Source organism: Coregonus lavaretus, assembly GCF_964263955.1.
Source record: "Coregonus lavaretus genome assembly, chromosome: 18".
In the NCBI taxonomy this organism is placed as follows: Eukaryota; Metazoa; Chordata; class Actinopteri; order Salmoniformes; family Salmonidae; genus Coregonus; species Coregonus lavaretus.
In genome coordinates this window covers 37,744,298-37,757,892 of record NC_140005.1, presented here as the reverse complement: position 1 = coordinate 37,757,892, position 13,595 = coordinate 37,744,298, and the positions used below count along the sequence as shown (strand labels likewise).

The 13,595-nt window shown below is 41.8% G+C and overlaps 1 protein-coding gene across 1 annotated transcript in view; it reads left to right on the top strand.

The window, feature by feature from the left end:
- Positions 1-13,595, top strand: part of clmna (calmin a) — a 36,808-nt gene that overhangs the window by 4,126 nt on the left and 19,087 nt on the right. The gene's annotated exons all lie outside the window — the stretch shown is intronic.

Genomic DNA, 13,595 nt, shown 5'->3' with positions numbered 1-13,595 from the left:
ACTAGCTCAGATGTCCTCTTGATTCAGAACAAAATCAATATGCCTTTGATTCTCCCCCTGAAGCCTCCCATGTTTGTTCAACTATACTGAAACCCTTGGTGAGACACAAAACACACTTTACGCCACCATCGCACTGTTTGGATAACCTAACAGCAGTACGACCTTACATTATTGGCTGTGTCCCAAATGGAACCTATTCACTATATAGTGCACTACTTTTGACCTATAGGGCTGTGGTCGAAAGTAGTGCACAATCTATGGAATAGGGTACCATTTGGTTTCCATACATTGTGCATGACCATCACTGACCTCCAGCTTGCTTTCTCTTGGACAGAGCCATTATATTGCAGTGTATAAAGGCAACCAACTCAGATTAAATCAGTGCAGAGGTTTTTCATATTGCTCTGTATTATTGCAGCCTATCCTGTCTGCCTCTACAGAGTGAAGTTCATGCAGTATTCATTTGCTTAGACAGGCTGCTGCTGCCTTCGCCTCCTCATCTCCTCTCTCTCTCTCTCTCTCTCTCTCTCTCCTCTCTCTCTCTCTCTCTCTCTCTCTCTCTCTCTCTCTCTCTCTCTCTCTCTCTCTCCTCTCTCTCTCTCTCTCTCCTCTCTCTCTCTCTCCTCTCTCTCTCGCTCTCTCTCTCTCTCTCTCTCTCTCTCTCTCTCTCTCTCTCTCTCTCTCTCTCTCTCTCTCTCTCTCTCTCTCCTCCTTCTCTCTCTCTCTCTCTCTCTCTTTCTCTTTCTCTCTCTCTCGGTCCCATCCACTCTGAGCCTCTATGTAAAATCGTGGGATCCGCTGTGGGAAAAAGAAAAGCAGAATTAAGGTCACGTGCACTCTCTCTCTCTTACAATGCAGTTCTTGGAGGCACAGGAGAAAGAACCACTTTCATCCTCCCCTGCTCCTCCTGCTCCACCTCCTCCTTGTTATTCGAGGATTGCCTCGCTGCATGGTTCTCTAGAGCATTACTGATGTAGCGAGGTTCCGGGAGGTTCCGTAGATGTACAGCAGGAGACTTCTGAGTTCTGACGTCTATATTTAGTTTACGGACCACTTTCTCTGAGGAGCATGCATGAGTGGCTGACTTCCCTGACATGTACCAAGTGTGTGTAATGTGTGTAGTGTGTGTGTTGAAAAATATGCAGCTGAGAGCTAGAAGCCTGCTCAGCAGAGCTATTATGTAAGCCATGTTAACCCTGTCATTGCTGGATTCACACTCCATCAGACGTACAGTAGCATACTGTCGCTGACATGTACTAAGCGTGTGTGTGTAATGTGGGTGTGCGCATGTTAGGGCCAGGATTATACCAGTATCGCGATACTCGTTAGTATTGTGGCAAGGAAACAAAACACGAAGCGGATTTCACTTCTTTAGGAAAACAGCCCTAATGTTGGAAACAAACATCATTATGTTGTCATCCAGAGTCACATTTATTGATTTTCCAACTATAGCACACAATATTTTACATACAGAAGGTTTTTTAAAGGACCAAAGAGTTAGATCTGCTTCGTGTTTTCATTTTTGCCATGGAAAAGATATTGCAATACTGTTATGGTCCCGGCCCTAGCGCATGTGTGTGTAGTACAGAGGTTCAGTAGCATACTATCGCTGTAGCAGCCAGACAGTGATTGAGGAATGTATCAAATATGGACGATTGCATCACTATTGCAAAGACTCAGTGACATGCAAGAGGGGGAATGAGGGATGTAGCTCAGTTGATAGAGCATGGCGTTTGCAACGCCAGGGATGTTGGTTCGATTCCCACGGGGGGGCTAGTATGAAAAATAAAAAAAGAATGTATGCACTCACTAACTGTAAGTCGCTCTGGATAAGAGTGTCTGCTAAATGACGTAAATGGGGAACAATGTTATTGTGAACTGAATACTGAATAAACTCAACTGAATGGTGTCTGTATCTTTGAAGAAGCAAATATAATGTGGATAACACTGTCCTCATAGCGGTGGTTTTGCTATGGCAAGACATCAACTGTTCCAGGATGATGGTCAGTCCAAGTCAATTGTTCTTATTTTATCTTGAGTGATGATAAGTCTAAAGTTACAGTTTATGCTTCAAAAAGTACTCCTTTTGTAGGAGGCCCATTTTCCACTCTAAAAATACCATGGCTCCTTTTAAAAGGTCAACGGTTATATTGTCGAATAAACCTGTGGAGAGAGCGAGAGAGAGAGTGACGTACACGGGGTGAGTTCACTCTACTCTTTGTCTGAGGTCTGCCAGTTTTATTAGATGCAGGTGTTTCTACCAACGGGATGAGGAAAGAAACGGTCCAACAGAACTTTGAACACGGTTGAATAAGTTGGTTAACTCTCATGGATTGCAGTGACGATGACAAATCAGGGCTGTGCTCTCTCTGCCTACAGCTCTGTTTTTATAAATAGCAACGATTGTTTCTGAGAGACGTTGTTCTCAGGTTGACCTGTAGCTGTCAGGGTAAGGTAGTCAGTAACCAGGTGTCCATCCAACCTTTTTATGCTAGTAAAGTACATGTGGGATAAAAAAAAATGAAATGACAGGCCTGATGGAAACAGAACATATGTCGGTAAACTTTCAAATGTCGACAAAACAGAATACGCTAGACAAGATGGGATCTTTTTGTGTCGGTAAAATGTATTATGCAAGAAATGTCAGTGGAAATGCTTTTATGCGCAAATGTTGATGTATCAAAGTAACTTGGAGTCACTCGATGACATGTTGTGTGGTCCTCCCACTCGTGGGGAAAGCTTGCAGTTTATTAGGATACAAGATTAAATAATTGATGATGAACTTCACAGGGTGGTGGAAAGTGCAAGGTGATGAGCTTGATACTCCTTATTCTGGTGGCATGATCATCGATGCTTATCTGCCGTTTGACAAATAAAAATAATCTCGCTCTTTTGTCCATAATAATCTCATCATGTAGGCTATACCCACACTGTATCTGTGAGGTGTTGGCTACAGTGCACATGCCAATACCATAGTGGGCACATTCGCTATATAACGCAACCTTTTTTGTAAGAAAACCATCAGTAGAGTTGAAAATGCGATGGAAAGCCGCACATTTTATTTTGTTGTGCACTACGTCATCACGCACAGCCTTTTCTCCCAATCAAGTCAATTTGATGGAAACACATCTCTGGTGGGAAAATGCGCATATTGTTTTTATGCAGATTTTTTTTATATTTGCATGAAAATCTGTCACCAATTGCATGGAAACCTACCTGGTGAGTAGGTATGATCGGAGAAAAGAAAAACAAACACATGAAGGATCTTTTTCTTTCCTTCTTCTTTTCACTAAGTTATGCTCTCCTTCCATATGATCGGTTTTGAACTTCACTTTTAAAGTTTTATGAAGGTTCCATTTGGGAAGACAAAAAAAATAAAAATCCCCCTTCATATTTGTACCAAAGATGACTCCTTACACATTGACTCTGTGCCGGTACCCCTTGTATATAGCCTCGCTACTGTTATTTTATTTTACTACTGCTCTTTAATTATTTTTTAAAAACTGCATTGTTGTTTAAGGGTTTGTAAGTAAGCATTTCAATGTAAGGTTACATGAATGTCGTTACTTCATATTTACTGATGCGGCAAAGATTTAGCATGGGCCCTCAGATCCTCAAAAAGTTCTACAGCTGCACCATTGAGAGCATCTTGAATGGCTGCATCACCGCTTGGTATGGCAACTGCTTGGCATCCGACTGAAAGGCGCTACAGAGGATACGGCGTACGGCCCGGTACATCACTGGGGCCGAGCTCCCTGCCATCCAGGACCTCTATACCAGGTGGTGTCAGAGGAAGACCCTAAAAAAGACTCCAGCCACACAAGTCATAGACTGTTCTCTCTGCTACCACACAGCAAGCAGTACTGATGTACCATGTCTGGAACCAACAGGACCCTGAATAGCTTTCACCCCCAAGCCATAAGACTGCTAAATAGTTAACCAAATAGCTACCCGGACTATCTGCATTGACCCTTTTTGCACTAACTTTTTTGACTCATCACATACACTGCTGCTACTGCTGCTACTGTTTATTATTACTTTATTCCTAGTTACTGTATATGTACATATCTACCTCAATGTCCTCGTACCCCTGCACATCGACTCGGTACTGGTACCCTGTGTATATAGCCAAGTTATCATTACTCATTGTGTTTTTATTATTACTTTTATAATGACCTGTTTTACTTTTCTATAATTGTTCTATTTCCTTTCTCTCTGCATTGTGGGGAAGGGCCCGTAAGTAAACATTTTACTGTTAGTCTACATCTATTGTTTACGAAGCATGTGACGAATAACATTTATTTGATTTCATTGTTTTTAATCTATGAGTGCGGTTACATGCACACAATAATGCGATTATTGTGGATAGTCCGATTAATATAATAGTTCGATTAAAACGTTTACGTGCTTTGCAAGAAGAATGATTTCCCTAATAATCCTGTTTACATGGACACATCTGAAATCAGACTACCTGATGGCACTCTGATAAATGCAGAAAATTGCCAATCAAAATAAATGTTATACCACAGTGAACATGTTATTTTTGGGAAGCATACAGTATTTGATTCTGAGTTCGGACATATAAAGTTTGTATGTGAAAATTACTTCTAATACGCATACATTCAGTTGTTCCGAACACACTTCACTCACGCTAAAGAGGCACACCCGTCGCTATGGGCGGGCCATAGGGGGCCGGGCCCGCCCCCAAAAATGCTTGTGCCCCCCCCCCCCCCCACTTGAGGGAATTTTTCATTAAATATACGTACTGTAGGCTAATAATAATTGTGCCCTGCCCTCCCATGCATTTCATATGCCCCCCTTAAGACTGAGGTCTGGCGACGGGTCTGTAAAGAGGAAGGCTCGCTGGGCTGGTGCTAGCACATGCACAGATCAAATACACCGCTGGAACACTGATTAACATTTAACATTAACATGTCCTAATAATTAGAAAGATTGCCCAGAAAACCAGGTGTTTTAATCGGCATATGCTTACTTCGATTTTGACCTTGCGCTGATTAAGATAAGCAGAGTAAGGTGTTTACATGATTATTGCATAATCTGCCTACTGCCATAATCAGTTTAATATCGAATTATTAGTGTGCATGTAAACTTACTCTATGATGACTTTGTTAGAGGGAAGGAAAAACAAAAGAAGAGATCATTAGGAATATTTCCAATTAACAGTAGTAGCATGTCGTTGCTGTCTGATGAAAACCTCTTATCTCCAAAACATAAACTTTTTTTAGGAAATGGAAAAAATTCCATATTTTCCATTGAATAAATATACAATTATGACACTTCAGAAGCTATTTTGAATATATTTTCTTGGTCCTAGAGTCATGAAATGTTCAGAGTACATTTAGGGGAGTTACTGCTTTCAATACATGTAAAACAAAATATTGAATCTAATGAACGCCCCTCAAATTTGTACCCAAATCCACCCTAACTAACTGATCTGTATATGAGCAAACAACACAGTGCATACAATAGGCTTAGGCTACGTTGTAAAATACGTTGTAAAATGCAGACTAGATTTGTATATTTTTTGTCTAGTTTTGTGGAAACGTATCTTTTTTATCTTTGTGCCTGTACTTATCCTGTTTAGATGTTTAGTCTGTTTGGAATGAAGAAGATGCAGCCTGTGACATCAGCACGTCTTTTCTTCATCTTCTCAAACTATTCAATTGCCATTTTCTTTAACTCAGTCGTCTTTGAGAACAATCATCTTGTTCTTCAAGATAATGCCTCTATCAAAAAAGACCTCTATGATTTGAAGAATCAATCAGCACGTTGTTGCCATTTACGTGTCTTTCTGTCGTCGCCCAAAGCACGGAGAGGTAGAGGCCACGCTTTTAACTCTGCTCTCTGTAAAAGGAACCTGCCTGCACTTCAAACAAACTACACACTAAAAAATGTGGGTTCCTCAAGGGTTCTTTGTGAAGGGTGATGGTTCTATGTGGGACCATAATGACTCAAAGAGCCCCTTTGAGCTCTTCAATGGTTCTTTACAGTTCACAAAAGGGTTCTTTGCTCTTTTAGTGATAATTCAAATGTAGGGGAGGCAGCTCATTAGAATATATTGGGGCGTGGTTTGCGCACAGCTCTTATTCTGAAACTGTGAGTGAGAGTGTCATTCCAGTTTATCTAATGTGTTATGCCATTACATTTTAATTATTGTAAAAGACTCATGTATGGGCTTGTGTCAATTGAGAATGGTTGACTAAATCAGTCAGTGGTTCTCTCCTCAGGGACCCCCAGCTGTTCCAGAGGTACCACACCTGATTCAACTAGTCAATTAAAACAATAATAACACCTATGGAATTTTACAATATAATATGGCTGACCAGAATACAAAAACCTGTATGGTTCTTCAAAAGGATATACAAATAATCTTTAAGATTGAGAAAGGTTTTCCATAAAGGTTCTGTGAAGAACCATAAAAAAGGGTTCTATATATCCCCAAAAAGGGTTGTATCCATAGCGGAACCCTTTTTTGTTGTTTCTTTATAGAACCATAGGAAAGGGTTCTTTATAGCACCATACAGCTTCCATTTAGAACCTTATGAGCGTGGTTCTTTATAGATCCTTCAAAAAAGGGTTCAATATAGCACCAAAAAGCGTTCTGCTATGGTAACAAGCCAAATAACCCTTATCTGGTACTGCAATATTTAGAAAACATTTTTTTGTGTGTGTAGCTTTGACCTCACAAACACACTGGCTAAGTCCCAAATGGCAGGCACCCTATTCCCTTTTAGTGCACTATACTTATAATCAGGGCCCATAGGGCTCTGATCAAACGTAGTGCACCATAGGGAATAGGGTGCCATTTGGGGGGGACACTGTTCTCCTGAGAGTCATACATGTAGGTGTTTCTGACTCGTAACAGCTGGAGTAGAAACTGAAAGAAAATCACTGTATGAGTCTCACTGGGCTCTGCTGTGGTTTGGTCATTTGTTTCATTTAACTTAACTAACTTTCTGATAGAGACTATAGTGTTGTTGTACCATGTCTACAATGGGTAGGTAGTTAGCTGGCTCACATCACATTTAGATGCAATACAAAATCATGGAATTGTTTGCATATGGAAATGCTTCTGTGAGAATGTTTTGGTTTCCCGGTATCATCTATGTTGGATTCCCGGCACTCGCCTTTAGGTAGGGTTTGAACAGAGGCTGTGTCCCAAATGGTACCCTAGTAGATGTGCACTACATAGGGAATACGGTGCCTTTTGAGACACAGACAAACTCACTTAACCCACATTATAAATGGCCCTTCCTTTCCTGTCAGGCATGACCTTTAGCAACAGGATATGTTTAGTAATGTAAATCAATTCCCTTAAAATGCCATGCAAATCTGCAGTTCTGTGGGGGGTCGTAGAATTAAGCTTTGGGCTATGGAGTTTAATAAACTACAGGTCTGTACGTCAAAGGTAGTGGGACCCATGCTTTCACCTATTCAACCATGTTGGACCAGCTACCTCAAGGAAGAACGCATGCCTTTCTGGTATGTAGAGTGATTGTGAAACATAAACAAATACTAGATAAGGTGAAGGAAGGAGTGAACACACTTTTTAGTTCAGGTATAGTTCAGGTTCTGACTCTTTCCTGGCCACACAGGTCTCTGTCTCACCCAGCTAAAGATTGGTGATAACTAATCACTTCACCCCTCTCTCCTTTTATAATGGTGTGAATGGCTGAGTTTAAAGGGCCAAACAAGAACCTGATTGATCTTGGCTCTGTGACAATGAATCTGCACCAAGAAACACAATGAATGTGTATACACGACCCTTTCTTCTAAAGGGGCCATCCGGGATTGGTACATCCATTTTTTGACTTTTAAATTAATGCTATATAGCCATTGACTCGAGTGACCACTTTGTTGTTTTTCGAATCCCAGATTGCCCCTTTTAAGGTGTGAGCCGAGGTATTTTTTATTGACACGGGGGACTGTTTCTATGGTAACCATACACTTTTGGGAATAGTTATTTGTATCCCATTATCTTCCTACAGGAAAATACATATGCTGCATTTCTATTGGCTAATCCCAAACATGTGCAGGATAAGACAGAGTCATTTTTCAATTAGACATGGATGGTGAGGCCTACATAGAACAAAGAAAGGCTCTCTAAAATGGGAACAAAGGAAAAGGGGATATTATACAACCCAGCAACTCTTCTACTTATATAACCCCTTTGGTTAAGAGTAAGACACCAGCAGCAGTGTCTGTAGGGAAGCCCCTATCATGGCAGTTTTTGTTTTAATATTTTAATATAAGATGAGCTCCTCTTTGTTTAGCACAGTTGTATTGTTACTCTACACGGTGCAGTAATGTGATGAAACCAACCCACTGGGCACAGACGTCAGTTCAACGTCTAGTTTTGATTTACATTTGAAATCAACAAAATATTTCACAGTCTCATTGGATTTAGGGTGAAAGTTGGGTGAAAAAAAGACGGAATCCCCTTATGTTGATGACTGTTTGCAAATCCAATCCGTTTTCCATGTTGATTCAACGTCATCACAGTGAATTTTTCTGTTGAAATGATGTGGAAACATTGATTCAACCAGTTTTTACCCAGTGGGAAGGACCTCATCTTAATGCAAAGCAACATAAATCAACAGCAGGAATGTATTGAGGGAGGGTGAACCCAGCATCCATCCATCCAGCGTATTTCATTTCCTCCTTCTTTCTGTAAATTTATCCAGCACATTTATTTCATCATTCTCGCCTACTTTCAAAAGGATTCTGCACTTTCTGTTCCTTCGGACTGTTCTGAGGTGCGTAGGAGGTGGTGCCAGGCAGGCAGTCGACCATGGGACCACCCATTCGTAAAAATGTATGCACACATAACTCTGTGTTGTTGTTTTTATCACACTGCTTTGCTTTACCTTGGCCAGGTCGCAGTTGTAAATGAGAACTTGTTCTCAACTGGCTTACCAGGTTAAATAAAGGTGAAATAAAAAATAAAAAATAAACACATGACTGTAAGTCGCTTTGGATAAAAGCGTCTGCTAAATGGCATATTATTATTATTATTATTATTATTATTATGGCTGCTTCCCAAATGGCACCCTATTCACCTTATGCCCCCAAGCAGTGCACTATATAGGGAATAGGGTGCCATTTGATTTGGGACGCACCCCAGGACATCTGGAGGCATTCTGTTACCCAGGGAGGAAGATTCCTGCACCCCCCCCCTCCAGTATTTTTTCTTCTCGTCTTCACAGCCTCTAATTGGCTGGCAGTTAGGTAGAAATCTGCAGAGGCGATAGCTGCCCCCAGGATCGCCCACAGGATCACCCTCAATCAGACTTTGTTTTGTTTATTAGTGGTAATTACTCTCAGATGGAGGAATGGGACTGTTTGTCATACAGTATACTTTGTTGGGGGTGTTGTTGTTGTTGGTGTATCTATTGTACAGAGTCCAATGGTCAGTGAAGGGAGTTATGTTGCTGAAAAAGGATGTCAGTATTGGATCAGATACTTTTCTCTTAGGTCGGGATTCAATCCGATCGCATTTTGTCGACAATGCGCCATTTAGAGTTAATTTCTGATTTAACTGTCATATGCAGCATTTGCCATGAATGTGGTCCTCTGCGAATGTGGGAACATTGCCTTAAAAAGCTGCATTGCCGACAAAGTGCAATCGGATTGAATCGGATTGAATCCCAGCCTTAGTCTCTTACACTTGTTTTTTGCCCACTTTCCTACTGATATGTTTATATCCAGAATGCTGATGCAGAGTTGGGCTCTCACATCTACTCTTTGTTCCTTTAAATTAGTGGATTATCACATGAACAGTAGGTGAATTTACACTGCAAAGAGATACTAACTAAAAAGCCCTAGAAGTGCCTTTGTCAGCACACAGCTAGTATGTACAGGTCTGTATCAGTGTGATTATACACATCTAGCATGTACAGATCTGTGTTCAATAAAAGCACTGAGCTAATTGCCTCCTAATGGTATTTGTTCAGTCCCACCGTGATGTCCCTTCTCTATTTGACTCTCTGAGACGGTATAAAAGAGTAACATTATGAGTGCGTACCAAATGGCACCCTATTTCCTGCATAGTGCACTACTTTTGACCAGAGACCTACGGGCCCCGGTCAAAAGTAGTGCATTATATATGGAATAGGGTGCCATTTGGGACGCTGTCGTAATGTTAATCAGATCATTCATATCCCAGTTAAAGGCTTTCTCTACAATATAGTTGAGGAGTCTAAGACTTGCTCCACCACTCTTTGCATGGCAAGCAAATGAGAGGGGCCTCATTGCTCCCACAGAGTCTGTGATTTTGTCTAGAGCCAGCGCCAACACACTGAGACAAAAGAGAGGGAAAGGGGGTATAGAATAGAATATATACGTCTGGTTGACAACTTACTATATCCCATTTCGTTATATGATAATATAGGATTATTAGATTGCAATCATATGATTTTCTCTGCTTCTCTAGACAGTGTTGCTTCAGTTTCTCCTCGATACTGAGTTAAATCGGATAAATCCTAACAATAGAAATGAGTATCAATGGCAACAGCAGTAATATGTAGTAATATTTGGTCTGCCCTCAAACCTAACAATAGCCTAGATAAGATAAGGAAAGATAGAGTGCATAGAGAATTGCTTGTCACACTGTACATGTTGACACATCAACATTCACAGTGAACAACAGTAAGCTTGTGTTCAACATGCCAGTCAGACAGGAGGTACCGGTCCTTAGCAGTGTCCCAAATGGCACCGTATTCCCTACAGACCAAAGGTAGTGCACTATATAGGGAATAGGGTGCCATTTGGGATGCAACCCTCCTGTCAGTGCAGCCAGAGAGCTGGAATAATGGCACCGCTCTGCATTCACCTGTGTTACTCAGGATGTGACATCATACATGTATACAGTATGTGTCCTATTCATTGTGCTCTTACCTTCTGAGACAGAGAGAGGGAAAACTCTTCTCCCCTGTAACTATTCACCAGGTCGTTGCTGTAAATAAGAACGTGTTCTCAGTCAACTTGCCTGGTAAAATAAGGTACACACACACTCCCCGCATCCCTTACCATACTAGAATGGGGACATTCCAGGTGACTGCTGTTCTAAGGACAGACCCCACCTAGGCATTGGAAGAAATCGCAGCTAATGTGTTGTAGAAGCACATTCTCTATAATAGAAAACACCTCACCAGAGCTGAGCCAAAGGCTGCTCTTTCAGAAAACAAAGCTTAGGCTCAGCATCCTGCATTGTTCCCAGTACAGAACCTGACCTCAACACTAGACTGACTTACTAAATCCATGCTCTGACTTTACAGTGTTATCTTACAGTACAGTGTGATGGGTGAAGATACAACATAATCGTAAATTCCTCTATTTCCACCCCAGAGTTCAAATGTCAGGGGCTCCTGAACACATAGCTCTTGGAAGGCAGTGTCCATATTTGCCTGTGGACTGTGGGAGGCTTTGAATGGAAGACATCTGGAGTTGACGTGTTGGTGGGCTAACAGACAGATTCCCTGGAGGATAGGGCCTGATTATACGAGCCATTTGACAGATTGTCCCCAGACTGTCCCCTAACAGGCAATGTTTCAACCAGCCGAGTCCATACTCCCCCGGACTTGTTGGTATTCAAGAAGTGTAACCTTTTGTGTTGTAGGAATCTGAGTCAGACACATCGCTGAGAGAGAGAGAGAGAGAGAGAGAGAGAGAGAGAGAGAGATAGAGAGAGAGAGAGAGAGAGAGAGAGAGAGAGAGAGAGAGAGAAAGAAAGAGACAGAAATAAAAAAGTGTGGATCATTCTTTTCCATGTAGGTCTGTCTCTCATTGCCAAGACGTTAGGTGTCATTCCTTTTAAAATAAACTAACGGTTAGGAATTCTAGGCGCACAGCCACACACATGCTATAAATCACCACCAGCGCACAATGGTACACATTCGCAGTGACACACACACTCCAACAGAATGAGGTATCCGAGTGGGTCCGGATGCAGCGTGGCCTAATCTTTCATAAAACCATTAAACACTTCTCAGCCGCCGGCCACGGTAAGTCTCTCTGAAGAGCCCTCAGATCTGACGACACCTTTCAATTTGGCCCAGGCTCTGTTATTCCTAACAGAAACCAGTGCAGCATTTTGGATAATGTACCTGGAAAATTAGATCAACAGTTATGGATGGCCCACGGTTATTCATATGTCCAGTGGGCAGTTGGGTTTTCAGACTTTTCGGTGTGTTTTATTTAACTAGCCTGTCATGATGTGGGTGTTTTCTCACATTGGCTAATTGACTACATAAATGACTGTCCTCATCACAGGGGAGGTGTACATGTCATGTATATGTGAAAAAATAACACAGTATATTACAGCGTCACAGAACTTCCTAAAAACAAGCAGCTAAACAAGCATAAATTACACAGCATGAGCTCAACATTTTCATAGACTATGAGCAAAGAGGAAACAATAGAATAGCAGTCTGATAGAACGTAAACATTAGTTGATGATGACTAATAGTCTTATAAGCGTAGTGTAATACTACAAACAGAAATACATAGAGAGTACGGTGTTCATTACTAAGCTTTCTTCTCTTATCTCCAGGGTTTCTCTCCTCCTGTCTTCAACTGAAGCTCTTTCCCAGAGCAAGAGCAGAAGCCTGCTTTTACTTCAGTGTGTGTGTGTCCCTCTTTCTCTGTGTCTGCATGTCTCTGCCTGAAAGTGTGTGTGGTGTGTCTCTGAGTGTGTCTAAGTGTATGTGTGTGTGTGGCTGTGTGTCTGTTATTGTGTCCGTCTGTGTGTGTATAGGGCATGTCTCTATAATGAGGGAGCCATTTCCCAGCGCTCCAGCTATCCCAGTGCCAGCAACCAGCCAGCAACCATAAAGACACAAAGAGCCTGACTGCTCTGGTCTAGGCTAGGGGCTGGGTGACAGCTTTGGGCACTCAGTTGTGACAAAGAGGGAGAGAGCGAAAGAGAACAAGTGAGTGAGAAAGAGAAAGAGAAAGTGAGAGAGAGAGAGAGCACTGTAGAGGCTGAGAGTGAAGCCTACTCAGGGCCCAGAGATAGCAGCAAAGAAGGAACCGTGTCCAAACTCCAGATGAAACTTTGTTTGGATATGAGGACTAGCAGTACTTCTGTGTCTCAGCTGGAGTCGGTTGTTTGTGTTTTGCTCAGTGGGGTGAAGGAACTCCTACATCTGTGAATAAATGCCTCATTTTACAACAAACACACACCAGAGGAATGAAGAGATGACCCAATGCTGAGAATTGCCTGATGGCTGGTCAGGGCAAATGAGGTTGTCATGAACATGAAGGGTATTTAGAGAATGAAAAAGGATGATGATAGGGCACATTATTAGCCTGGTCCCAGATCTGTTTCTGCTCTCTTGCCAACTCCTTATGGAATTGTCATGTTTGGTTTGACAATGACAATGGAGTAGGCAAGAGCACAAACAGATCTGGGACCAGGTTGGGACATTATAGATTGTCTCTCATTTTGTTAACGTTTGCTATGTCTAGTTACTAGTCACAGTATGGCTGTCTGTCTTTTCCCTATATCTTTCTTTATGCTCCAGCATGGCTGTCAGTTGAATTTACGATCAGGGAAATTGCAGTGGCAACAGTTG